Consider the following 26,164-nt stretch of genomic DNA (forward strand, 5'->3'; position numbering starts at 1 on the left):
GGGGATCGCCATATGGTGTCCAGACCCTCTTCTCAGCTGGCCTCTTAATCTGCCTTCCCTCCCCCTACCTGTGACCACAGTTATGGGGGCCCCCTTCACCCCCCTGAGTTACCCAATGTATTTCCTAGGCACATTTAAAAAATATTAAAATATAAAACAATATAAAAGAGGGAGCAACAGCTAAGAAGGAGCAAGTGAAGAGCTACATTTGCTCCTTCGTTCTTGTTCTTCAAAGCTGCTGCCCTCTGCTGCTGCTGTTTGCTGCTATTAGCTGGTCATAGGCATCCTTGAAAAAGGCAGTAGGGTGGGTCTGGTCTGCGCTCCTCTGTGCTTCTCAAAGTGTGACCCTAAGTGCGCCCCACTTGGTGCCCTACTTTGCACAACGCTGAGGCATTGCCTTGGGCAGCCCCCGCCCTTTAATACCTGGGGAAGAGAAGTGTGGCTGGTCACCTGGTGATGGCAGGCAGCTGGGAGAAGCCTCAAGCGAGGCTTCACTAGCACGCTCCTCCACCAAACCCTCCATCCTGTAGTCAGAAAGGAAATGTGCGCTTCACATCAGATATTATGCACATGGCAGTCTAAATGGGGCAGGCATGGCCTTTAAAGAGGTGGTGGCAATTAATTTGTGGCTAACAGCCCTCCAGGAACCTTCTCCAGGAGGCATTCCTCAGACACAGATAACACCTTCCGGCCTGGGTGCTGCATCACCAGTAGCTGTGAGACTCTAGGTGACTCGCCCTGCTCCTTAACATGTGTGCAGTCTTTAAGCAGCTGCAAGATCCCCAAGTGTGAGAGAAGGGCGGAGGGCACTGCTTCAAGGCTTTCTGCCCCTTAACAGCAAAGCTACTTTTCCTCCCTTATTTTCCAGGGTCACCCTCTCTTTTTTGTAGGTGAGTGACCTTCTCTTCAAACCATGAAAGGACTCATTAAAAAGTGATAATTTCCTTATATAAGTGTGAATTATTACTGTACACTTCCAAAAAATAGGAGGCTGGGACATAGAAGGGCTACTAGCAAGGCAAAAATGAACCAAGAAAGTAACCCCCCAATCCTGTGCTTCCAATTTGGCTGAAAGGTACAGTCCACTTCAGCAAAGATATGGGAGTTGGAGGACATCCCCATCCCCTGCACTGCATTATGTGCATTGTTTGCAAACTCTCATGAAGTGCGAATGAAAAACTTTGGTCCCATCTTCTCAGGAAAGCCAAATCAGTATAGCCATCTTCTCAATATAGCCATTTGTGTCACGATTCCTTGCCTCTGCCATGATTGGCCAGGAAGTCTTTTTGTACCAGATTTGTATCCTTAAAAATACATATATAATTTATTGTCTCCCATAGCAGCTGTTTTGCGCCAATGCTAGGGATAGACAAATAAGAGTGGGATGTCAACTGGAGCAACATTGGTGGAAAACGTGGAACAAATCCTATCTAACATGAGCTAGAGCTCATGTGAAAGCTTGCTCTGTAGCAGTGAGGGCAGTGAAGAAATTGTACTTCTCCACACCATTGTGTCTGCTCAAGAGTTGCGCAGCTGAGCTTTTTCAGGTGGTCAGAGGCTTGTCATGCTCTGGTCCGGAAGAAGAGGTGGACCACTCAATATCTGCTGTAACCAATCTGTGTGACACTGGGCAGATTAAACTAATTGTATCTGTGCTGACTTGGATGACATACTTGATACTGGTCCAGTGGATGTAACTTAGCTCCTGCTTGTCTAGTTACAATGGATAGTTTTCAAATTGTACAGCTCGGGGATATGGACGGGATCCTTGGAGAGGTGAGGCCCACCACTTGTGTGCTGGACCCTTGCCCTACCTGGCTTATAAAAGCAAAGCAGGGGTGGGGGGGACTGGCTGAGTGGGGAAGGGCAATGGTGAATGCCTCTTTATGGCAAGGTGCAATTCCGTCTTGCCTAAAGGAAACAGCAGTCTTTAAAAAAAAAAAAAAACTTTTCCTGAACCCCACTGTGTTGGATACTCTCTGGCCAGTCTCCAATATTCCAGTCTTGGGCTCAGTGCTGGTGTATATGGTGGCTTCTCAGCTCCACGGATTTCTAGATGAGATGGATTATCTAGATCCATTTCAATCTGGCTTCAGGCCTGGTTATGGAGACAGAGACTGCTTTGGTCTCCTTGGTGGACGATCTATGCCAGGAACTGGCATGTTTTTGTGGCAGACTTGGATGGATAAGTTGATTTTTACTGTGGATAAATTATTGGGCGCTGATGATGAATTTTTATCATTCTTGGCTTTGCAAAATGCCAAAGGCAATTTGCCTGCTATGGCTGAATGGCAATACTTGCAATTGCAACATATATTAGAATCTAGATGTGGCCCTGCCGCTTTTACAGCTTCCGTCTCCATTGCTATTGGAAACAGTTATTGAGGCTGATCAGTTATATTGACCCAGGATTCATGTTTATAAATACTTATTATTGGTAAGTAAATATGATACACAAGTTCTTAAACAGGAATGGAATAGGGAATTGGAGTATCCCACTTAGCATCTGTATCTGAAGTGTCTACTGAGCTCAGGTTACGCCTTATTAAGCAAAAAAATCTTGTTGCAGCATCCAATAGAGACGAAACATCTCTTTAATAAGTGTTTGTCTAATTGCTAGCAGTGTAATACAGCTAATGCTTCTTTTAGCCATATGTTTTGGCAATGCGCAACAGTTGCCTCCTTTTGGGAGGAGGTGGTTATACAGATAAACTTTGTATTGGAACACTCTTTAATATTCACTGACGTACATGTCCTCTTAAATTATTTACCCGCTTCCTGGAAGTAAACACACAGTCAGTGAAAATCTCTACGCCCTTTCGACAGCTCAAAGACTGATACTACAACACTGAAAGGATAAATGCCCACCTCTTATAATGCAATGGATTGAGGATCTAACAGTGCTATCAGTATTTGAACGAGTGGTAGGGATACGCTCCCAGTATACATTATATGGTTATTTGGTCTGCTTTGGTTGAAGTTTATGTATAATTTAGTCTTTCTAGAATGCTGCATTTTTTAAAGTTTTTTTCTTTTTTATGGTTATGTTTTGTTGAAATTCACAGTAAAATTTAATAAAAAGCAGTCTAGCACATAAGTAAGGCCAACTTCCAGGTTAGGAAAGACAATAAGATCAACTCCAGTTTTAGTTCAATATATTTGTTTTATTAAAGAATCAAGAGACAGAAGTTAAGAAATAGTCAGTAGCTTTAAAAAATAGAATGAAACATCAAACTACCTCACAAACCCTTCCTTATCAAGATCCTAAGAGTAACTCAGCAAAACAGGTTGCAGGGGGGTCTTACCCTTGGTCTTCAGAGGGTGGAAGAGTTTTTCCTTGACTCCTTGCCCACCAGCCGAAAGATAATGGAAAATCTCAGAGGGAAATTCAAATTGACCAATTGACAGCTTGAGAAGACCTGTTCATGCATCTTCCAGGTTATCTCTACAGTACTGCTTTTACATAAGCTATGGGGGAGGGGAAGTGAAGCTGGAGAGACTGTACAGAGATGTAAATTCGGGTGTCTAGGCTGGCCATGTTCTTCATTAAAAGATGGGACAGAGGGAAGGTTGAGTTTGTCACCATGGACCACTGCTCTAACGTGGTACAAGACACCAAGTGTTCCTGTCTGGATACTGAGTCTGGATCTAGAAGCAATCATGAGTCTAGAAAAGAGTGAAAAGTCTGGCTTCATCTCTCCTATCTTGTCTTTCAGTGTTACTTCTACTTTTCAATATGCTGAATTGTAGTTTTTCAGTTCCACTTTTTTCTGTCGGTGACCAGAATTGTAAAGCGTCGTCATACATTCTTGGATGAATACAAAACATTATTTGCCAACTTCTTTCAGTCAACACATACTGTTTTCTACATCCTGACGGTGCCAACATGGACCGATTCATTGCTCTTGCATTGAAATGAGTTGACTGTTGATGTAAGTGCTTCCTTCAACTTAATCACATTCCTGTCTGTTGCTTACACACTGGCAAATACTTGTTATGGAGCGTCCTTTGGTTGAAATAGCTATTTCCACCATGTTCGCTGTTGCAGGGAGCCTACTTCACCTTGGACATCTTCCGAATCTCTGCAAAGCAGCCCACTTAGATTCTGATCTGAATCCAATGCACATTCCTATGTAAAATGTACAGTTCGGAAGCCTTGAGATTGGCAGACAAAGCACAACTCTTTATTTAGTAATTTCCTCTTTGTACTTGTTCACACCTAATACAGATTGCATCATTTTCTGGTCCTTCCTTGTCTCCTGTAATCATCCACTTCCTGTAAACAGAAAAAAAAGTTAAAGTTACTTATTACAATTATTGATCTCATACTGGAAAAATAACATTGCTCCCCTGCTCAGTTATTGGAACATTTGCTATAAAATGGCCAAATTGATATCTATTTAAACTGAAGACTCTCTATTGAAGCAGAAACAAATTATCCCTAAATGTTTACTATTTGAATATTTTGGAATGATAAATGGAAACCCTTTCCTATAAAATGTATGTAGACTTAGATGTTTATATGAATTTGATGTTTATATAACAGAAATGACTCACAGCGCAGTATCCTACAGTATCATACCACTAATGTAAATTACATTGCACTAGCATAAGGGACATCTAGTGCAATTCCCCAGAAAATCCATTGCGCAAGTTAATGCTGTTGCCACTGCACTAGAGAAAGCCTGGTGGAATGGAGAGAACCACTGGGATATGGTCATCTCTGGATATAAACTCTACAGGAAGGACACGGAAGGGCACACTGAGGGAGGTGTTGTGCTGTACGTCAAAGAGGGCATAGTGTTGAGCAGACTAGGACACCTAAAAGGGGCAGACTCCTCCAGAGAAGTGCCGTGGGTGGTCACAGAAATCACTGAAGGTTTCATTGTGGATGGTTGATGGAACCACTAGAAGCTGATTTTGGAGGGGATCTTGGTATAGATGAAATAAAGAGAATTGGGCTGTGATCCACACTTCCCTGGGAGTAAGTCCCATAGAAAATAGGACTTGCTTTTGAGCAGAAATGCATAGGATTGTACTGTTCACTGATATGAGCAAGAAATACAAAAAGAAGACCCAAAAAGGTTCATTTTGAAAGGAGTGCCTCCGAGTATATGCAGAATGCTTTTCAAAACTGGGGCTAAGTTATGGAGAAACTTTGAGCATGTCCTATTGCTGGATAATGGCAACTGACAAAACAGCCCCAGGTTCATTCCTTTGCAACCATGTGAACCCACTTTTCTTGAAGACTTGGGTAAGGAGGAGGAGAAAAACTAGCCCCCTTGCCTGTTTGTATAAAGTCAAATACAGTTCAGAACTTCTCTTGCCCAGTGAAGAGAATTCTCTTTAGGAATTCCCCAAGATATGTGCTGGGTGGAATAAAAAAGAGAAGGAAACACCATGATGGGGAGGGAAGAAAAAGAAGAATGGTGATTAAAAATGGAGGGGGGAGAGAGAGGATACCCCAAACCAAATGGGACCTTTCAGAGACATAGCACTTCAGAGGAATTTAGGAGGCTGTGGAGGGTTTGTAAGGATTGCACATACTTAAATGAACTTTATGAGGTGAAGTGGCTGAGGGATTTTTCTTGCTTTTTTAAAACTGTAAAACCTATTTAAAAGCCTCAGCACTTTCTCAATCATGATGTCACAGAGTCTTAACCTTTCTTTTGGAATGAGGCCTGCAGCTACTTAGGAGAAATCAAAATGGAGGGTGGGGTGGGGAAAAGAAGTTTGTGGAGGCTGATTGGATCCTTTGCTGTGCTGAAGCTACTAAACTTCTACAGAAGTCAAAGGTTCCAGTTTAGGGCAGTAAAATCAGATGCTATGTGAAATACCAATATTTCACAGGGAGCTCTTCCTGCCCTTCTCTCTCCCAAATGTCATTGCAAGCAAGCAAGCTCCCAGCTGTGGGCATGTAGGAGCAGAGAAGGGTGGGGAGAGAGAAAAAACAATGAGCAGACTTTGGACGAAAAGGTGGCAGTCTCCCCTCTAGTTTAAAAGGCTGGTGCATTCAGACTAGACTCTCACTCCCTATTGGTCTTCTAAGGGAGCAAGTCCTAAGGCCTCCTTAGGAACTGCAAGGCTACTGAGCTCAGAGGGAAGAAGCAGATGTGCATTAAGGCAGATGATGACAGGCCCGTCTAACAGTGTCCGAGCTTGCTTGGGTGCCATTGAGTGGAAGGGCCCAGACCACCTTCAGCCGGTGGCACCTAAGCTGGCCTATACTCCATCCTACATCACTTTGGCCTTGTCTCTAGAGAACTTTCAGTGAACACGGAGAATATTTTTTGTTGTTTATTCAGTCAGTCGCTTCTGACTCTTCGTGACTTCATGGACCAGCCCACGCCAGAGTTTCCTGTTGGCCGTCACCACCCCCAGCTCCCCCAAGGTCAAGTACGGAGAATATTAGTTATGGGAATTCTGGTGAAAGGACACATGGCACAAATATCCTTGTGAGAATAAAACAGTAGGGCCAAGGGGGCGGTTCTGTGGGCAGGGAGGGGACTGGGGATATGAGCTATTCCCAGCCTCCTTTCTTCCCCCTCCCAGAGCCCTAGCTAGACAGGCAAAAGCTCCTGCCTAGCAAAAACGCAGGAGAAGTGTGGAGGCGAAGATTGGAGGCTCGCATGCATTTGGATGGGATTGTACCCTGAACCTCTAAATCAGGGTAGAGGAAACGTTTTCAGCCCAAGGGCCGCATTTCCATCCAGAGAAATGCCTCAGGGCCCATGCCAAAGGTGGACAGGGCCACCTACTCTTATATGCCTCCACAGGAACACCCCCTTTCATTCACGCACCCACTCTCCAACACAAACATGCACGCAGATCCCACCCATGCTGCAATTAGGCTTGGAAAAAGCCTGTACGCTGCAAGGGAAGACTTTTCCCAAGAGCAGACTTGTAGGGGCGGATTGGGGGGGGCAGCAAGCTGGGGGGAGGGTTATCCCTTCCCTCCCTAGCGGTGACACCCCCACCCCCCAAATCACCATACTTGCGCTGCAGTTGGGCTGTGGGGGGAGGGACTTCCACTGGCTGCCAGGCATGACTTCTTTCAAGCCTAATTGCGCAGAGGGAAATTCGGGAGGGGGGGACGTTGCATAGGGAGGGTTAATCCTCCCAGCCTCAGCCAAGACCCACCCCCCCAGTTGCACCTCCATGATGCAATTAAGCTTGGAAATGAAAGAAAACCTTTTTCAGGTATATTTACAGTGCAGGTGGTGAGGAGGGGAGGCTGCAGGCCAGATGGGGACCCTCTGCAGGCCACATCCAGGACCCAGGCTGAAGCCTCTCCGCCCCTGCTTAAAACAGCTTGGCTCCACAGTACCCAAAGGAACCTCCCAGCCTTGAAGATGTGCAGGAGAAGCTCTTCTTCATGTCCCATCAGTGGCAGAGGTACAACTGATCAAGATGTAGGAGAAGGACCCCTCTCAGCCATGGCTAATAAAAAAATATAATTGGCTTGATGGGTGAGACCACAAGTCCACTTAGTGCAGCATTTTGTTCCTAACAGTGGCCAACAAGATGCTTCTGAGAAGCCCGCAAGCAACAGCCCTCTCTTGCAGCTGAACGCTCTGCGTCTGCGCTTGCTGCGTTCTCTCTTGCTCTCCGTTTGGGCAGGGGTGCTCTCTTTTTCTCTTGAACAGCTTTTTTCCTCTGCTCTGAAGGGCAGGAAATGGGGAAACAAACTAGGAAAAATGCTTGGCTATATTTTCCCTCCCTGCTTGGTTCTTCTACTCTCCCCCACAAAGAGTGACACTGCCCTTCCTCCTCTCCCTCTTCCTGAGCAGGAGGCCCAGACAGCAATCACAGTTCTAACCTCTCCTGCTTTTCCCCAGATCTCTCCATGCTGCTTCCACTTGGCTTGTAGCAGCTGACAGGCAGTAGGGCTGAATCAGAGTGAGCACCTTGTCTCTGCTGGCTGAGCCAGCAGAGAGCCAATGAATCGGCCAATATTTTTAACAAGCCAGGAGTTGTAATCAATAAATCATAGTGGTTGATATATTGTTACCGACCTAATTTTTAGCACAACACTTGTGTGAGTTGGGAATTTGATCTTATAGCTATGGTAACGTACACTAATCTTTGAAATTATAGAAATGAACTGGGGAAACATGTTACGTCTCATAAAGGGCTAAAGCACACAGCCCCCTCTCCCTCTCTTGTATGCCATTTAAAAAGAGAAAAGCGGTCTTTCTCCACCTGGCTGGCTTGTCGGTCTCAGTGCTAGTCAAGTGGTCCGGTTCTTGCTTAGGGGGCAAGAGGTCCTGGGTTCAAATCCTGCCCTGCAAGCAGTTGATCACAGCTGCAATGGCTAGCACCCCTGGTTGGAGAGCCCAGGTAGCAGGGGACAAGAAAGACCTCTGCTTCATACACTGGAGAGCTACTACTGATCAGAGCAGACCATCCATGGACAAATAACGACCTGGTGGAAGGAAGCTCCCCGTTTCCATATAGCTGGGCGACGGAATCCTCTCTCCCGCTCCTTGCCATCCTGCCGCCATAGCTGTCCCTGCTTACGTCCCCACGTGCGCCGGCCGGCCTGCCCCTCCACGCCCAACGATGCAGTGTAAAGGTCCGTTCACCTCCCCGCGATCACGATCCCGGATTGCGGGGAGGTGCTTCTACACACGATCAGCAGGACCCCACCTTCGCACTGGACGTGGGCAGGTGAGGGGGTGGCGCACACCCCTCCCCGCGCCCCACACTTTGTATCCCCGCGGGCGTGGCGAGCACCTGCGCGGGGCTTCCTAAAGGCCAGCCTCGTGGAGCGCGCGTTCTCACATGCGCCGCTCCCCAGCCCCGCAGGACCACGCCCAGGGACAGACAGTCTCCGCACCTGCAGCTCTCGCTTCCCGGTCACAGTTAACAGGTGCTGGCCAAACGAGGTTCTCGCGGGGTTGGCCTGGCCCCCTCGGGCAGGGGCCTGAAGCAACAGCCTTCGCTGCGAGCGCAGGGGGCGGATTCTCGCCGTTATCTGCCCATCGGGTGGAAAGACGCCCGCTGTTTGCTCACCAAAGACCCTGCCAGGCGCAGCCAGGGGATCCCTCCCGCCGGGCCCTGCCCCCCCGCCCCATTGGTCTCGCTCGCGGCCCGGCCCGGCCGAGTTCGCCTTCCCTCCTCCTCCAGCGCCGCCGCTTCCAAGCCGCCCGAGCCGCTCACTGGGTCGGCACAGCTTTGACTGGCAGGCCCGCCGCCAACCCCAGCCCACGGCCCTGGCGGGGAGGGCGCCTCTCGGAGAAGCCTCCTCGCGAGCCCCGGGGAGCTTCTGGGAAGAAGTGCCACGACTTCACCCCGCGCGCAGCGCCACGACGCGAGCAGCCGCGGCTGGCGGGGCGCGCGCGCTCCAGACCTGACGGCCGTCCCGGGCCGCCTGCGTGGGGCGCGAGCTCCTTCCCAGCGTCGCCGGCGGAGCGGCCTCTGCGAGGCCGGCGAGCGCGGGCAGGAGAGCGCGCTTGCCTGCCACAGCGGGACGTTTTCGGGGACAGCGGCCCCGGTGAGAGGTGAGCAGAAAGAGCGCGCAGCGGCGGTTTCTTCCCTTCCTCCAAGCACCGCGACGAAGAGGGAGGCGTACTCGCCCGGCGGCGTGGAGCTCCCTGCGGTCGGCATCAGGCTGCGCCTCGGCCGCGGCTCACCACGTGCATCGGTGCTGCGCGTCGCAGCCCGGGGGGGGCCCATCCGCCCTGGAAGGCGGCGGCGGGGCCCCCTTCTTGGCTGAGGGCAGCGCTCTTGGTAGGCGGGGGGCTGCGCGTCTTGGGCAGTAGCGGCGAGCGCGCAGTTGGAAGGCGTGGGGTGGAAACGCTTACTGCCGCTTTGCACGCACACGAGCCCGCCCTCCGCATCAACTAATCCGGAATAAACGCCCCCCCACTAATGCGGATTAGAGCTTCGATGCCACTCACAGAACATGCACTGAATGGAGGGAGGGGGCCTCCTGGAATGCGTGGGCAGGACAGGTAAGTTATCACCGGGAACGGAACCTTCCCGGGAGCATGCTTCCGTGGAAGGGGTTGCCGCTACTGTCTGTGGACGGCCTGTCGCTTTAAATGTCCGCCGGGCCGGACGGCGAGCTTGGAGCGGGGCGGGAATGTTTCCGCTGAAGGCTGTAGTACTAAGCGCGCGTACTAGGAAGGGCGCCCCGTCGGGGTCGCGAAATAGGACTTTCTCCCGAGGAAACGTGCCTGGAAGAAGCGTGTGGAGCCCTGTTTTCCCTGCGCGCACGCTCTGTTCTGCTGGCGCCTTAATGGGAGCCCTTTCTGCAAGTCCCCCGGGCTGCCTCTTTGGCTCGCAGAAACTGGCCGAGGCCGCCCCAGGCCGGCTGGAATGAGGACGTGTCCGATTCTCCCGGGAGGAGGAGCGCCGGGCGGAGTTCCGCGGCTGCGCGGCCAAGTAGCTGGTGCCTCTTCCCGGTGTCTTCTCCGGGTCCCCAAATGATCTCTCCAGGGCCGTTATGTATCTCACTGGTGCCTCTCGCTCTACTCAAGCGCTGTTGCTCGCTCTCCTGCTGCTCTTCCTCTGGCCGGGCTGATGTCTTCGGCTTAGCAGAAGTGCGATACAGTCCCCGCCCTGACTCCCAGCTTTCTAGCCTGTTGTAAGGAGTCTTCCCGCCCCCAACCCAAGCTTCCTTTCCCCCCAAGATAGGTGGATCTGCAGCATTTCCCTCCTAACTTGCTCCTTTGGCCTGCCTTGAAATGCCTCTCACCAACAATAGGCATTGCACCTATCACTCTTGGCCAGGGATGAGGTCCCAGCTTTCTTCTGAGGTCTGATTACGACTGGCCCATTCATTGGCCAGGTGAAACATTGATCCTAAGGGACTTGCATCCACCTATGTATTACAACAGCTTGCTCTAGTTCTGTCTAAGTTTCCTCTACCATTTTTCTTGGTCTGAGGAACATGAGAAAGTAGACTTTGAAGGCAACCACTGACTATAGTTACAGACACTATTTAGGGTGAGCAGGGGGCATGTAGTTACGTAAGAAGAGCCATGCTGGATCAGACCAAGGGTACATCTAGTCCACCATTCTGTTCACACAGTGGCCAACCAGCTGTTGACTGGGAACCCACAAGCAGGGCATGAGCACAACAGCACCCTTCCACCCATGTTCCCCACCAACTGGTGTACATAGCCTCACTGCCTCTGGTACTGGAGGTAGCTCATAGCCATCAGGACTAGTAGCCTTTTCCTCCAGGAATTTGTCCAACCCCCTTTTAATTAGTGGCTATCCTGTGGTGGTGAATTTCATAATTTAACTATGGACTGCGTGAAGAAGTCCTTCCTTTTATCTGTCCTGAATGTCCCACCAATCACCTTCATAGGATGACTCCTTTGGGTTCTAGTATTTTGAGAGAGGGAGAAAAATGTCTCCTTCTCCACACCATGCATAGTTTGGTACACCTCTACCATGTCTCTTCTTACCCTCCTCCTTTCCAAGCTAAACAATCCCAGCTGTTGTAACCTTCTCTCATAGGGGAGTTGCTCCAGCCCCTTGATCATTTTAGTTGCCTTTTTCTGCACTTTTTCCAGCTCTACAATATCTTTTTTTACTATGGTGACCAGAACTGTGCACAGTATTCCAAGTGTGGTTGCATCATAGTTTTGTTAAGAGGCAGTATGATACTGGCAGTTTTATTCTCAATTCCATTTCTAATTATGCCTAACATGGAGTTTGCCTTTTTTGCAGCAGCCGCACGCTGGGTTGACACTTTCTTTGAGCAGGTTTCTGTAATGCCCACTGTATCCAGGTTTTCCTTTGAAATCAAGCACTCCAGTTCTCCTATTTTGGCTCAGGGGCTTCTAGCATTTGCATAAAAACACCTATATATGGTATCCCACCCCAGATGCCTCTGGTGTGTGCATTTTTTGCCATGAGATGTTGGCCTCTTTGATTGGCTGTTATGTTCTACAATGTACTCTTGGCCTATTTCCTCCCCTTCTACATTGGTCCAATCAAAAACATTTTAATCGTCATCCCTTTGGGATGATTTAACCAATCGACTCTGGTATCCTTCTGGGCTGCCTCACTGGGATGGGACTTAAAAGTTTAAAAATTCTTCAGTTTTCAAATGTTCCATTGTTCTTCTGGAGAACTTATCTATCTTGTCAGTTCATAGGTTCTTCACACTGCATAATAGTTGTTACAAACTATAAACAATTACACAGTAATTGGGTATGTATGCTAAAGGCACAAATCTGTGCTTTAAAAGAAAGGTTTTTGTCCCATTTTGATAATGTTGCTATAACTTTGTCAGATGACAGCATTAGGTGATATTAAATTTAATACACTGTGTTTTTGCAATTTAATCTTAAATATATCCAAGAACCTCTCAGTCTTGCTGGTACTCTTTCCCTTCTCCCACTGAAACCTGAATTGGCACCCCTGTATATGGAGAGCCATTTCGCACAATCACTGCAGCTCACCATGGCTTATTTAAGTCATGGTGGGTTGGTGCACATGCTGGCAGCCATTTTGACTATTCAAACCCTGGCAGGAGATTGCCATGGTTTGTTGTGTTGTCCGAACCCAGGTAGCAGGTTCGAGGGTTAAACAAACCTCAAATAAGTCTGCAACAGACCATGGGTTAATTAATAATAATAATTGTTGCCTTTAGCAACAAATCTTGCTTTGTATCTTGCCTTCAGCGTCAAGCTTTTTCTTGAAGATCCACTTGCAACCTACTGTTTTCCTTCCAGGTGGTAACTTGGTCAGCATCCAAGTTTTGTTCTGGCAAAGAGCATCCAGGTCCCCTTTAGCTGCTTAAAGAGCTGCATTTGTGAGCTTCTTCTTTGAGTTACGTTTCAGTTTCTTCCTATAATGTTGGCTTGGGAATTACCTTGCTAGGTAGGACCTCATTGTTGCTGGTCGCCTTTATTTGGGTGGGTTGAGCGTCTTCACACACGCTGTGCTGCCCCTTTTGGCTGTGCAGCTTCATTTGGATCTGCACCATTTTTTGGTCTTGATTCCTTGCCTTATATCTCTGGCATACCACTGTAATCTTCACTGTCTTCTGTGCTTTGGATTGGCACTTCTGGTTCTTCTTTGTGGTCTCTGTGCATCACACGTATGGGTTCTACGCCTGCGTGGAGTCTTTATTTGGGAAACCTCTATAGCTGAAGAATGCTGGTTTTGGCGGGAACCCTCACCTACCGTCCCACTGCACATGTCCAAGTGGGTTCCCATCGATCTCCTCAGTTCCTTTTTGACTGCCATTATGGTTGCCTCTCCAGTAACTTCGTCCGTTTTTTCTAGGACTAGACTGCGGAGGTTTTTCTTCTTTCACTTTGTCGGCTTGTCTTTCTGCTTTCCTTGGTGTTTTTTTCCTACTATCTATGTATATTTTTAAAAGTTGGTTGGATTTGTTAGGGTTTTTTTTTACCAGTGTATGGCATTGAAGGTCCTCTTCAGAAAGTGTGTCCTCTGTGGCAGCAAATTGCCACCATCTGACGGTCATTCTTTATGCCTACTCTGTCTTGGGGAGGCTCATGTCGTGCCACCATTGTTAATCATTCTCCAAGCAAGCCTGTAAACATCGTTCAGATAGATTGAAGGTGATTTTGTGACAGAAAGCCCTACAGGCAGTGGACACTAAGAAACCTCAGTGTCCATTGGGGGCCTCAGGAGCTGAGGAGATGCCAAACTCTGAAGTAACCTCTCCTCCCTGATCCTCTTCAGAGATGGAGAGAGTAGACCCACCTACTCCTGGCCGTTCGCTGGCAGTTTTGGCGGCTAAATTTTTTTTCAAAAAGGCCAAGTGCACTATAACTGCGACGAAGGCTGTACCTAAGAAAAAGAGAAAAAAGGAGGTTAAGAAAACCCCACCAAGATCATTGGGGTCGGGGATCCCTCCTCCCCCACCTCTTTTAAACTCACCGATTCTGACATTGCCCTTGGTACCAACTGCTACCATACCATTGGATCCTCCTCCTACAGTTTCGGATGGGGAGGTTAGAGATCACTCCCCCATTTGACATGGACCCAGTCTCAGTCCTCAGGACCGATGCTCCCGATCTCCAGAGCTGCAGTACCATGACCGAGGATTACAAGCCCCTCAAAACGGGAGACCACAACCTTCAGCAGCTCATGGGGACTCTGTTGCTTGGTACCACTCGCTCCTTCCTTGTTATGATGAGGACTACCACAGCAGAACTTGCTCTTCTTAGCGGGAGTGGGATCGATACTCAGGTTGGTCAATGCCTCCTCTGAGGTCTTGTCACTGTCATAATTGGTCACTCAGAAGACATTATGACCTGTACTAGATCGTGTGAGATATTTAGGAGCAGTTTCTCCTCAATACAGATCTTGTCCATCGGCCTCAATTTCACGCCCTCCAGATACTGACATTTCTCAGCCACCACCACCAGTGCCCCCGTGCTCGACTGCTTTACAATTGGCTAGAGACAACACAGTTAGGAGACCTCCAAGCCATCCCTTGCCAACCCCTTCTGGACAGGAACAGAGTGAACAACTAAAGACTGCTGCTCAGAAGGAGTTATCTCATGACTCAGTAGAGGATTATCAATTGGATTCCTATTGGATTCCATCCTATTCCTCTGTTCCACCGTCTGTTTCTTCTGATGATGTGGTGGCTGCTCGAGATAAATCTTCTCCTTCGGAGGATATGGGACATTTCTCAGAACAAGTTCTATAAACGGTGCATTTGTTGGGAATAGAGGTGTAACAGTCAACAGAAAAGGTCCAGAATCCAGTCATGTGGTGTATTCCGAGTTGTTGGTACTGGTAGCAATCCCGTTCCTACCTACTGTTCTTCAAACAGTGCAAGCAAACGTGGTCTGCCCCATCTTCAATGGCTCCTACGTCTAAAAGATTAGAGTCAGTCTATAAGGTGCAATAGAAGGACACTGCATTCCTTTTTTCACACCCACATCCCAATTCAATAATAGTTGAATCAGCTCAGGGACGATAGCAACGTTCTCACGCGTCTCCAGTTGATAAAGAAGGACACAGACTCAACCTTATGGGACGGAGATTTTACTCATCAGCAGGGTTGGGGCTCTGCGTTGCTAAGCACCAAGCCATGATGTCCCATTATCAATTATTTTTGTGGGAGGAGATGGACTCCCTATGTATTTACCTGCCGGAAGATCAGAAGGAATTAGCCAGAGTATTCCAAGCGGAGGCAGTTAGATTCTCACACCAAAAAATCAACACCGCACATCATCAAGCGGATTGCAGCACGAAGTCAATGGTGGGCTCAATGGCACTGAAATGACCTGTGTGGCTCCGGTCTGTGGGACTAACACCTGAGACCCATTCTAAAATTGAGGACTTACCTTTTGATGGAGAAGACCTGTTTAATTCTAAAACAGATGATCAGATGGACTCCATGCAGAAGGCCAGGACAACAGCTAAGAAGATGGGAATCAGACAACTTCAACAGCAACAGTCATACAGACCTTGCCATTGGTTTAGACAACACCCTTCATACTATCAGAAGCAAGCCACAGACAGTACCTCTTGGTACCAGCCGCAGCAGCAGCAAAGGAAACAGTATTCTGCTGCTAGATTTTGTACCTCCCAATATAAGGCGGACATCTCCTCTAAATGGCATCTTTGACTTGGTACTGGCTCACGTTGATCGACACCTCCCAGGCCCACAGTTTCACGATCGTCTTTCTTTCTTCCTCCTGATTTGGTGTGCGATAACCTCAGATCAATGGGTATTGGCTATTGTTCGTCGCGGATACAAGATTGAATTTGATGTCCTCCCTCCTGTGGGAATGGTTCAGATGACCCCACCGTCGGTAGCATTACATTTAGAAACTGAGTCCCTCCTTCAGAAGGGAGCTATCCAGCGTATTTCTTCTGAGACGCAGAACAAGAGCTTTTTTCTCCCACTACTTCATGGCTCTAAAACGGGACGGCAGACTTCCAGAGATTCAGGATGACTACTCTTTCAACAATCCCCCTCCTTCGGAAAAGCATCTGGTTCGCAGCAGTGGACCTCAAGGATGCTTATTTCCACATAGCAGTCGAGAAGTCATTCTGGAGATTCCTTTGCTTCGCCATAGGACCAGATATATTTCAGTTCCATGTGCTACCATTCAGACTTGCGATGGCACCTGGGGTGTTCACAAGATGTGTGGCAGTAGTATGCACGTATCTCCAGCTCAAGAGCATTGAAGTTTACCTGTATTTAGACAGCTGCCTTCTGGTCCACACTTCCAAGAGGCCGTGGGTTGTTCTGTCATCTTTGGAGCCTTCTTGATGCTCTGAGACTCTGCCTCAATGAGGAGAAATCAACCTTACTCCCTACTCAGGCTACAAAATTCATAGGAGCACTCTTGGATACAACTACGGGCCGTGCTTATCTCCCTCAGGACTGTGTAATTAAAAAAAACCACTTGTTTCCACGTATGACATCCAACACTTGTTAGGACATATGGCAGCGACAGTGTCTGTAGTGGAGTGGGCCCGATTGAGAATGCGGCCCATGCAAAACAGGTTTCCACAACAAGACCACCGCTCATTGAACCAGACTCAGACCACATTTCCCAATCCCTTCGCTGGTGGATGGATTCCAACAATCTCAGTCGAGGCATGCCTTTTCTGCAACTCTCTCCATCTTGAATTCTCACAACCAATGCCTCCCTAACTGGGTGGGGAGCTCATTGCGGGCCTCGGCAAATCCAAGGCCAATGGTCGCCAGTGGAGTGTCGGCCTCACATAAATTTTCTGGAGCTCCTTGCAGTGTAGAAGGTTCTTTAGCCTTTTGCAATTTACCTCAAGGGCAAGCACCTTCAGATTCTAATGGACAATACTTCTGTTTTTTGGCACCTGAACAAGCAGGGGAGCACTCACTCATCCAACCTAGTGGACCTAACCCTAAAAATCTACGATTGGGTGGCCTCCTGGGGCGTACATATCATGGCAATTCACATTGCGGGGACAGAAAACATTTTGGCAGACTCCCTCAGTCGCACCTTCCGGACATCCCATGAGTGGGAACTGGCTCCAGTCATCCTATGCAGAATATTTCGAAGGTGGGCTCAGCCATCAGATGACTTCTTAGCAACCCCGTCGAATGCAGTATGCAAGACGTTTTGTTTGAGAGTGGGAATAGGCCATTCGTCATTGGAAGCCTCATTTCTCCTTCACTGGAGCGGAGCATTCTTCTATCTCTTTCCTTGGTTTCCTCTGCTACCAGGAGTAATAGCAAAGATCAGGAAGGAGGAGAAGACCAACTGCTTGTTGATTGCCCCATGGTGGCCAAGACAGCCTTGGTTTACGATCCTGTCAGACATGGCCAAGGGCAACTTCATCCATCTTCCATTCTTAAGGAGCCTAATCTCCCAGGATCGGGGGAGAATCTCACACCCGGATATACATTCATTGAAGCTGACAGTGGGAAGGATTCACACGTAGGACTGAGGGGGTCGGTCCCTTGTCCAGTCCAGCAAATATTGGATGCTGTGAGAAGACCAGCTACCCGCCACTCTTACAGTAACAAATGGGCAACTTTCCGGAAGTTTATGGAATCTAAGGGTTTTTCCCTTCTTTCTTGTTCAATTACAAATCTTTTGTCTTTCCTTCATCACTTGTTTCAAAGGGGCCTTAAATATTGATGAGAGTTTATGCAGTGGCAGTATCAGTATCCACTCACCAAACAATTTTTGTGTGGACTACGGAATTTGGTTCCCCCTATAAGAAGGATAATACTGGACTAGGATCTTTCCTTGGTGCTATGGCCTTTGAGGTTGAAGCAGTTTGAACCAATGGCTTCTATAGACATTGATTTACTTCCTTGGAAAGTGGCTTTCTTGGTAGCCATCATTTCAACTAGGGGAGCATGCAAGTGGTGTGCTCTCCATATTGACATTCCCTTTACTGTGTTTCATTAGGACAAGTTTCATTTGTCTTTCAACCAGATATTTCTTTCCTGCTGAAGGTGGTGTTGGAGTTTAATACAAACCAGCCTGTGGTCCTCCCAGCTTTTTTCTCGTCACTTTCCTCAGAGTTAGAGAGAAGCCTGCATAACCTCAATCTTCATGCGGTTCTTGCTTTTTACAAAGCCTAAAGTGAATTTTTCATAAATATTAGAAATTATTTGTCTGCTAAGGCAGGCCCAATAAGGGCTTACCTGTGTCATTCCAGAGACTGGCTGTTTGGATAATTCAGGCTATAAAATTGCACACTCCATGAGCCATGTCAGTATCTACGGCATTCGGTAGAGGGGTGCCTTTGCAGGACCTATGTAAGGCTGTGATGTGGGCTACACCGTAGACTTGTGAAACATTACAAGTGAGATGTGCAAGCAAGGTCAGATTGCACATTTGGAAGAGCAGTATTGTCGACAGTTTTATGAGTGAAGCTTGAGATTGATAGGCATATGGTCAAGGAACACCTCATTACTTTGAATGAGTTCAAATCTCCAGGGCCAGATGAACTGCATCCTAGAGTCATAAAGGAGCTGGCAGAAGAACTCTCAGAATCGCTGTCTATTCTCTTTGAGAAATCATGGAGGACGGGGGTTAAGTCCCAGATGACTGGAGGAGGGCTGATGTCCCTGTCTTCAGAAAGGGAAGAAAGAGGAACCTGGGAACTACAGACCAATCAGAGCAGATTATAAAGCAATCAGTTTGTAAGCACCTTGAAAGCAATGCAGTGATTACTCGAAGCCAACATGGATTTGTCAAGAACAAATCCTGCCACATGAATCTGATCTCATGTTTTGATCAAGTAACCTCCCTTGTGGACTATGGGAATTCTGTGGACATCATATACCTCAACTTTACCAAAGCTTTAAGTCCCCCATGATATCCCTATTAGCAAACTAGCTCAAAGTGGGCTAGATGAAACAGCTATCAGGTGGATCCACAGTTGGCTACAGAATTGGACTCAAAGAGTGCTTATCAGTGGGAACTTCTAAAAACTGGGGAGAGGTAACAAGCGGGGTACCACAGGGCTCAGTCTTGGGCCCAATGCCCAGAGTCTTCAACACTGGTTTAAGTGATCAAGAATGTGGTGGTGGTGCAACTCCAGATGCATCTGGATGAAACTGATTATCTGGACCCATTTCAATTGGGCTTTTGGGTGGGTTATGGGACTGTTTTGGTCACCTTGGTGGATGACCTATACTGGGAGCTGAATGTGGGGAGTACAACCCTATTAGTGCTCCTGGACCTCTTGGCAGCTTTCAATATCATTGACCGTTTTATCTTTCTGGACTTCTGGTGAGGTTGGGGTGGTGTTTTGTGGTGGTTCCGGTGTTTTCTGTTGGGCAGTGTCCAGAAGTTGGTGCTGGGGGATTACTGCTTGACTCCAGGGCCATTGCTTTATGGTGTTCCACAGGGTCCTATCTGGCTCCCCATGTTTAATATTTACATTAGGGATGTCAGAGAATTCCGCCACGGATCTCGGTGATGCTGACTGCCAGTGCATTGGGCCCCCTAAAATCCGTGGCGGAACGAAGCCCCCACCCGCCCAGCCCACGAAAGGCATGCGAAATGGAGCACTTACTTGCTGCCATCTGTGCTGACTTGTGAATGGTGGCTGCCCTGCGGCCGCCATTCACTTCCTCATAACCATGATAGGCTACGTAAGTATTTATGTAGCCTATCACGGCAAGCCAAAACAAAACAAAACAGCGTACGCAAATGGCGGCGGCTATGGCGGCCGCCATTTGCGTTCCTTTTTTTCCCGCTGTTTCAGCCTACGTAAATATTTACGTAGGCTATTACGGCGAGAAAAAAAAAGGAATGCAAATAGCGCCCACTACGCTATTTGCATTCCCCTTTTTTTCACCGTAATAGAAAACGGCTAAAATGTTTAAAAAGGCTAAAAATAGGGAACGCAAATGGCGGCCGCCGTAGCCGCCGTCATTTGCTTACTCCGTTTTGTTTTGTTTTGTTTTGTGTGTTTTTTGGCTTGCCGTGATAGGCTATGTAAATACTTATGTAGCCTATCACGGCAGCTTCGCTGGACGCAAATGGCGGCCGGTACGGCGGCCGCCATTTGTGTTACAGCGGCCCATCTGCGGCCGGAACTCCGGCTGCGGACAGCCCTGGCTGGCAGCTCTGCAGAGCCAGCCGGGCAGGATTCTGGGGGGAGGAACGGATCGCCTCCCACCCCCCGTCGAGGATTTCGGTGGGAGGGACGGAGTGCCTCCCCCCCACCGCAGATGTCCCAGGACGAAACCAGATAAGTGTTTTGTACATCCCTAATTTACATGAAGCTGCTGGGAGAAGTCATTCAGAGCTTTGGGTTAAGGCACCACCAGTGTGCTGATGGCACCCAAATCTATTTATTGATTTGATTTATACCCTGCCTTTCTACGAAAAAACGCCACTAAAGGTGGCTTATAATCATACATAAATAAATCTTGACTAAAACAATAATAAAACTAGATTAAAACAAATAAAAATAAAACAATAACAGAATAAAAACAGCACTCTATTGCTGTTTGTCATTTAACACCAAGGAAGCAGCTGAAACCCTTGAAAGTTGCCTGGGTTTGATAATGGGCTGGATGAGGGTGAACAAGATGAGTTTGAACCCAAACCAGATGAGGGTGTTGTTGGTCAGTAAAAAGCCTGACCTGTGGACTGGGATTCAACCTCTTCTGGAAGGGGCTACACTCCCCATGAAAGATCAGATCTGTCACTTGGGGGTGCTCCTTGAGCCTTGGATCTTCAGGCGCTGGAGAGGAGCGCATTTGCACAACTGTGCTTGGTGCGTCAGCTTTGACCCTTCCTGAATCTCTCTAACTTGGCAACAGTGATCCATGCCTTGGTTACATCACATTTTACTATTGCAATGTGCTCTGTGTGGAGCTATCCCAGAAGAGTGTCCAGAAGCTTAAATTGGTGCAAAATGCGGCAGTTAGGCTGCTAATCAGTGCATAGTATTGGGACCATATTACACCTGGCCTAATCTTTCAGGAACTTCACTGGTTGCCAGCTGCTTTCTGGGCGCAATTCAAGGTGTTGCTTTAACCATTAAAGCCCTAAATGGGTTAGGACCTGGCTATCTGAGGAATCGCCTGTCTCACTGTGAACCTGCCTGAGTATTTATTAAGATTTGCAGGACAAGCCATTTAGGGGCCTCCGTTACCCACAGTGGCCACCTTGTCGAGCATGTGTGAAAGGGCTCTCTCTGATGCTGCCCTCAAACTATGGAATGCGCTTCCTCAAAAGCTATGATTGGCCCCCGCTCTCTTGGCCATTAAAAAAGGTGCAAAGACCCAACTTTTCAGTTTGGCCTTTCAAAATGTCTAGTTTTGGTATCTGCTTTGTTTTTTTTTTTTACTGTTTTTAAAGTTCTTGCTTTTATTGTTTATGATTTTGTTGTCTTAAATTGTTGCTAGCTTTTTAGCAGATAAGGTGGTATATAAATGTTAATAATAAAGAAACAAATAGTGTCTCTTGAGAGCTGTGTGCTTGCCATCTTTGCTACTAGGGTTCATGTGCAGCGATGCTGTGTTCTGGGTGGTATTCATGTGTTCTGCAAGTTGAGGGAGTGTGGTCCAGAGATCCCTCCACTTCTGGGTGGTGTGGAGATGTCTCTGCCACATCCTGGGATTGTTGGGGAAGTGGTGGTATTTGCCAAGATCACAGGGTATGGGTGGCATTTTTGTGGTCTCTTTTTCTTTCTGCTATATATCCCCCCCCCCGCCGCCCCCAATCCCAGGCTGTGCATGTATTGGATATCTACCAGTATCCATTCCACCACCAGCATAGCAGTGACATATCTCTGGGCCTGATGTAACTGCAGTATAAGATTGCTCTGTAAATTGTGTGAGTATCAGAGTGAGCTTTCCAGTTTTTATTGTGCATTGAGACAAATAAGAAAGTTTTAAAAATGTATATTAAAGGACACTTTTGTAAATATCACCCTGAAACCCCTCTGTTGTGAAAGATTTCATGTACATTTTATCAGAACTGGGCACTCAGAATAGAAACAGCAACATACAATTTTCGGACAGTGCATTTATAAAAGGAAAAGTATCAACAGATCTCCCCTCCTCCTGGGGAGGGGACTTTATACCCACCTACTGTGTTAGCAGTAAGAATCTTTAGAATCTTCCACCAATTGTTTAGAATTTTTAAAAAAATTCAAAGGTGTGGATTTAGAGAATACAGATCAGATTACAAAAGTGTCTCTTCTCCTCCTGTTCCATCTTTAAGACAATTAGCAGGGGATTATTTCAATAAAGGAAAAAATGAAAAGTACAGTACTAAATTTCAAGAAGTAAAGTTCTCATCATTTTGGAAATCATGGATGCAACCTTGTCATGTTTGGACTTAGGCTCAATTCAGAATTTTTTTTAAACCATGGATCATGAAGAGTTGTGGATTCATGTGTGCTCTCACCTCATGTGCATCATCTCTCTCCTTTTCACTGAAGGTTGCTCTGACACTTGAATTGGCAAATAATGATTAGCATTTGCTCTCCAAACCAGAATTGCAAACTCACCTCAAACCATAGCTTGAGCCACCGTGGAACAGGAACTCTGTGGCATTGTTTGGGGCGTGCAGAGGACACCTTTTTTTCTTTCCCACTCTCCTAAAATCACCTCTCACTATGCAACAAGGTTCACAATTGGGGCTGGATGAGCCCTTTACTGCTATATAGCTGGGGGGAGTGAAAAACATAGGTAGACGAGTTTTAACCTTATGCTAATTTTCCCCGTGCCCAGTGCATACCTCCAGAATACTGGAAATTGTGTAAAATCAAACAGGCCAGTTCCCTTGCCCTCCTTCCACTTTCTTTCCTTTTTTCCCAACTGATCCCTTGAACTTTTATGTACTTTCTGCATTGAATTTCTTTCTGGCATCACTGTTCAATCTTCCCCCACCACCATACGTACTGTATAAAAAACCTGAAACTCTCCATAATACTCCATGGATCCGATGAAGTGGACTGTAGTTCATGAATGTTTACGTCAGAATATATTTGGTAGTCTTTAAGGTGCCACAATAGCATTTGTTGTCTGAATTCTGGTTTCTTTAGACCACTGGTGGGCCTTCAGAGGCCTTTGAATGTGGCCTGCTGTGGGTGCTCAAGCCACTGAATTCCTTCCTAAAAGCTCCACTATTCAGTGGATTAGCGGGAGCGGAATCATGATGGGGAGGCAGAGTGCAGGAATGGCTCTCCTCACCTGGTGTCCCCTCCCTTCTCTCCATAATTAATAAATACCATTTTTGTGCCTAGTGTTGTCAGTGTTTTGATATATTTCCATTTATGCATTATCACGGATCGTGTAGCCATTTATGAAGTATGAATTAATTTCTTAAAGAAGCATGTTATACCCTTGTCATTAATATAACGGGTCAAAACTTAACTCATATTTTGTAATTTTCATGTACTAGCTCACACCAATTTCCAAAATTTTAAAAAAAAAATTGCCACAGCTATTTCCTTGTAGGAGGGAGTTCCATAGTTCAGCTTTCCTCATCTGAGGTGCAGACATTGGCTGTGGAGGTATCATTACACAGCCTCCCCATTTCGGGCAGAATGTGCTGATCCAGAGACTCTAAGCAGAGAAGACTTTGCTTATATTGTTTTGCTCCTTTGCCTCACATGCCTCTCAGAGTAGTCTTACTCATCATCTCCTGTCATTCTGTCTCCCCCTTCTCCTTTCACACTTAAATTATACTGTATCCCAAACTGTGAGTTTCTGTTATTCTTGCTGCTTTTACATTCGCTTCCTCCTATAACAGCTTCCTTTTCTTACCCCATTCCTTTTTATTCCCAGGTTTTTAAAAAAATATATATATTCAAAATATTAAACTTTTTGTCCAACTTCCACTTCCATACCTGTCTACATGGTGCAGCCATGGCACAGGGTGGTCAAGCAAAGAGGAACTGGGCAGCCTAAGACTCACCTGAAAGTGAGGTGAGACCCCCTTGGTGGGTCCTGGACCGACACCTGGAGAATTAGAGTGAGTAACCAAACAAAAAAATTGAATCTTAAAGTAAAATGTTTCAGCTTCCGCTTTCTTCAGTTGCATTGATATGAATCAAAGTGTCCTGTAGCCATGTTGGCAGTTACAGAACAGAGAGGATGGAATATGAATATCTATCTATCTTGTTCCAGATATTCCATCCAAGAAAGCCAATTTCTTGAGCCATGCGTGTGGGCGCGCGCGCACACACACACACACACTCAATCTTAATTGAGGCCAAATACCACAGGGTTAACACCTCAAAAAACAATTTATACTTACATAAAGTGAGCTGGTTGGGGTATCAGACCTTATTCCAATCCTCTTCCATTTCTAATCATAGCATTTTCCCCCCATTTGGTCATATTTTATTGTTTCTGAGGTAATATCTGGTATATTTGCAAGACCAGGGGGGTGTCTCCAACGTACTGCAACATTGCTGCATTTGGAGGTCTTCGGGGCACATGATATTGTGGCCATCCTGCAGCCACCCCAGAGTTTTGAGCCGAAAAACCAGTTCTTCTGAGACTACTTTTAGTCTGATTGTTTTGTTTAATGCCAGTCAGTTTCCTTAATTTTGCTTGTCTGCGCTTCTGTTGTGGTGTGCACCAACCCTCCGCATTTACTCCAGCATGATAGTCCTGCCCAGAGGTGTCTTTCACCTGGCTGTGAGCTCACTGACCCAGTCAAGGGGTGTTTCCCCAATGTTTTCCCCACCTGTGCATCCCCAGGTGTCATTTTGTGGCTGGCTGTCAGAGTTCGGAGCTACCTCATGGCATTTACTTCACCTTGCCAACCACTAAAGTCTGGTGGCCATCCCCGCAAAGTATAGGTGTGCTCCGGGCAGCCTCTGGCTTTTTTTTTTAAAGTAGAGGATTAAAGCAAAATAGCGCTTTACTGGGCCAGATCGCAGTACCAGAGGTAGTTACTGCAGAATCCACTGTTGGTCATTTAAAAGCTATCCTTATTGTGCGATAGCGAAATAGGGCATTTGTCCTATATCCCCTATCTCGCTATAGCACTATCGCGCGTTTGTCCAGCAGTACCTATACCTCCTATCTCACTATAGCACTATCGTGCATTTGTCAAGCAGTATCTATACCCACTATGTCACTATAGCACTATCACGCTGTCGGGTTTCTTGATCCCTCTAGCACACAAACTCAGGCAATATGACACCAGACATCCAAATCAGTGAGATTTCTTTATTGCAGGAGATCCCATGTAAAGCTTCATGGTTACACTCTTCAGAAATCATATCGCTGATGGTCAGTAGCTCCAGAACAGCCCAAAGCTGAACACTACTACCGTGACTGAGATCCTCAGTGGTTTCCCCATTGCCATTCTCCATGGTTCTGAACCCAAGGGAAGGGACTCTGGATTCCTGGGTACCTAACCTAGGCAGTCCTTTCACAGGGTTCCAACCCTGGACATGGAAAGGGAATGATTCCTGGAATGAACCCATCTGGCAATCAAGGGATAACGTCTTGGAGGGCCTAAACAAACCACACCCATAGAGAGTCCAACTTTGAATCTTTTGTTGATAACTCAAGACTACATGGTCAAGGCCTATCAAGATCAAAGGAAGGGTAAACCCAGACACGCAGGGAGTTCTATGCCACCACTTTTGCACTGGTAACTCCACGCTGCATAAGTTCTGGCAGAGGGAAGTCCAACAGTCATAGATCAAACTCAGCCTGTCATACACTGAGCTGACTACAGACACACAATCCACAGCAATGAGAGTTCAAGTCTATGAAAAGCCTTACAGTACTTTTCATGGCAAGTCTTTAACAATCCAAAGTTCCAGTCCATGTGCAGACTGTATCCAAAAGCCCAGATGATGATGGATCCAAACAGAAAAGGTTCTGGGCAATGAAGACGAGATGTTCCTAGCAAAGGCTCTTCACCTTTGCATCAGCTTAAAAGGGAAGATGTGTCTGTAAGACATCCCTATCAGATCCCTTGACAGACGAGGACTTTTGGCCTTTCAGCAAGGCCCCTGTCTAAACAGGGCGTCACTGCTCAGCCCTCCAGCAGTGAAGCTTCAACCTAGGCAATGCTTCTGCAAACCCCACCCCATCTCTGTCAGGTTCTCACGAACAGCTTCCAGCCTTCCTGCCTGCTAAGGCCAGACCAGCAGGTAGACAGGGAGTTGGTTGACTCCTGGCTCTGCTCTGACAATGCTGACAGAGAGAAGCTCACACAGATTCTGACATTCCAGAGGCTGAATAGGCCCAAGCCTTTCCAGGCTACTT

General features: G+C 47.2%; 1 protein-coding gene and 1 long non-coding RNA gene across 6 annotated transcripts in view; one reads left to right on the forward strand and one right to left on the reverse strand.

The window, feature by feature from the left end:
- Nucleotides 1-3,345: 3,345 nt before the first annotated feature.
- LOC146347615 (uncharacterized) lies at nt 3,346-9,183 on the reverse strand. The gene is made up of 2 exons (XR_014790815.1): nt 8,840-9,183; nt 3,346-4,276 (listed from the first exon to the last, which is right to left on the reverse strand). It is a non-coding gene; the product is annotated as an uncharacterized LOC146347615 (long non-coding RNA).
- An 88-nt stretch (nt 9,184-9,271) lies between these two features.
- Nucleotides 9,272-26,164, forward strand: part of RRBP1 (ribosome binding protein 1) — a 214,478-nt gene continuing 197,585 nt past the window's right edge. For 4 of the 5 annotated variants that reach the window (XM_084854811.1, XM_084854813.1, XM_084854815.1 and 1 more), the window contains exon 1: nt 9,272-9,503. The gene's annotated coding sequence lies outside the window, so the exon portion shown is untranslated. Of the gene's footprint in view, nt 9,957-26,164 lie in introns of all 5 variants that reach the window. The other variant, XM_084854812.1, reaches the window with a different exon arrangement.

The sequence above is a fragment of the Heloderma suspectum genome, chromosome 4 (assembly GCF_057233095.1).
Source record: "Heloderma suspectum isolate Gila_16-S chromosome 4, 16-S_ref, whole genome shotgun sequence".
Taxonomy (NCBI): Eukaryota; Metazoa; Chordata; class Lepidosauria; order Squamata; family Helodermatidae; genus Heloderma; species Heloderma suspectum.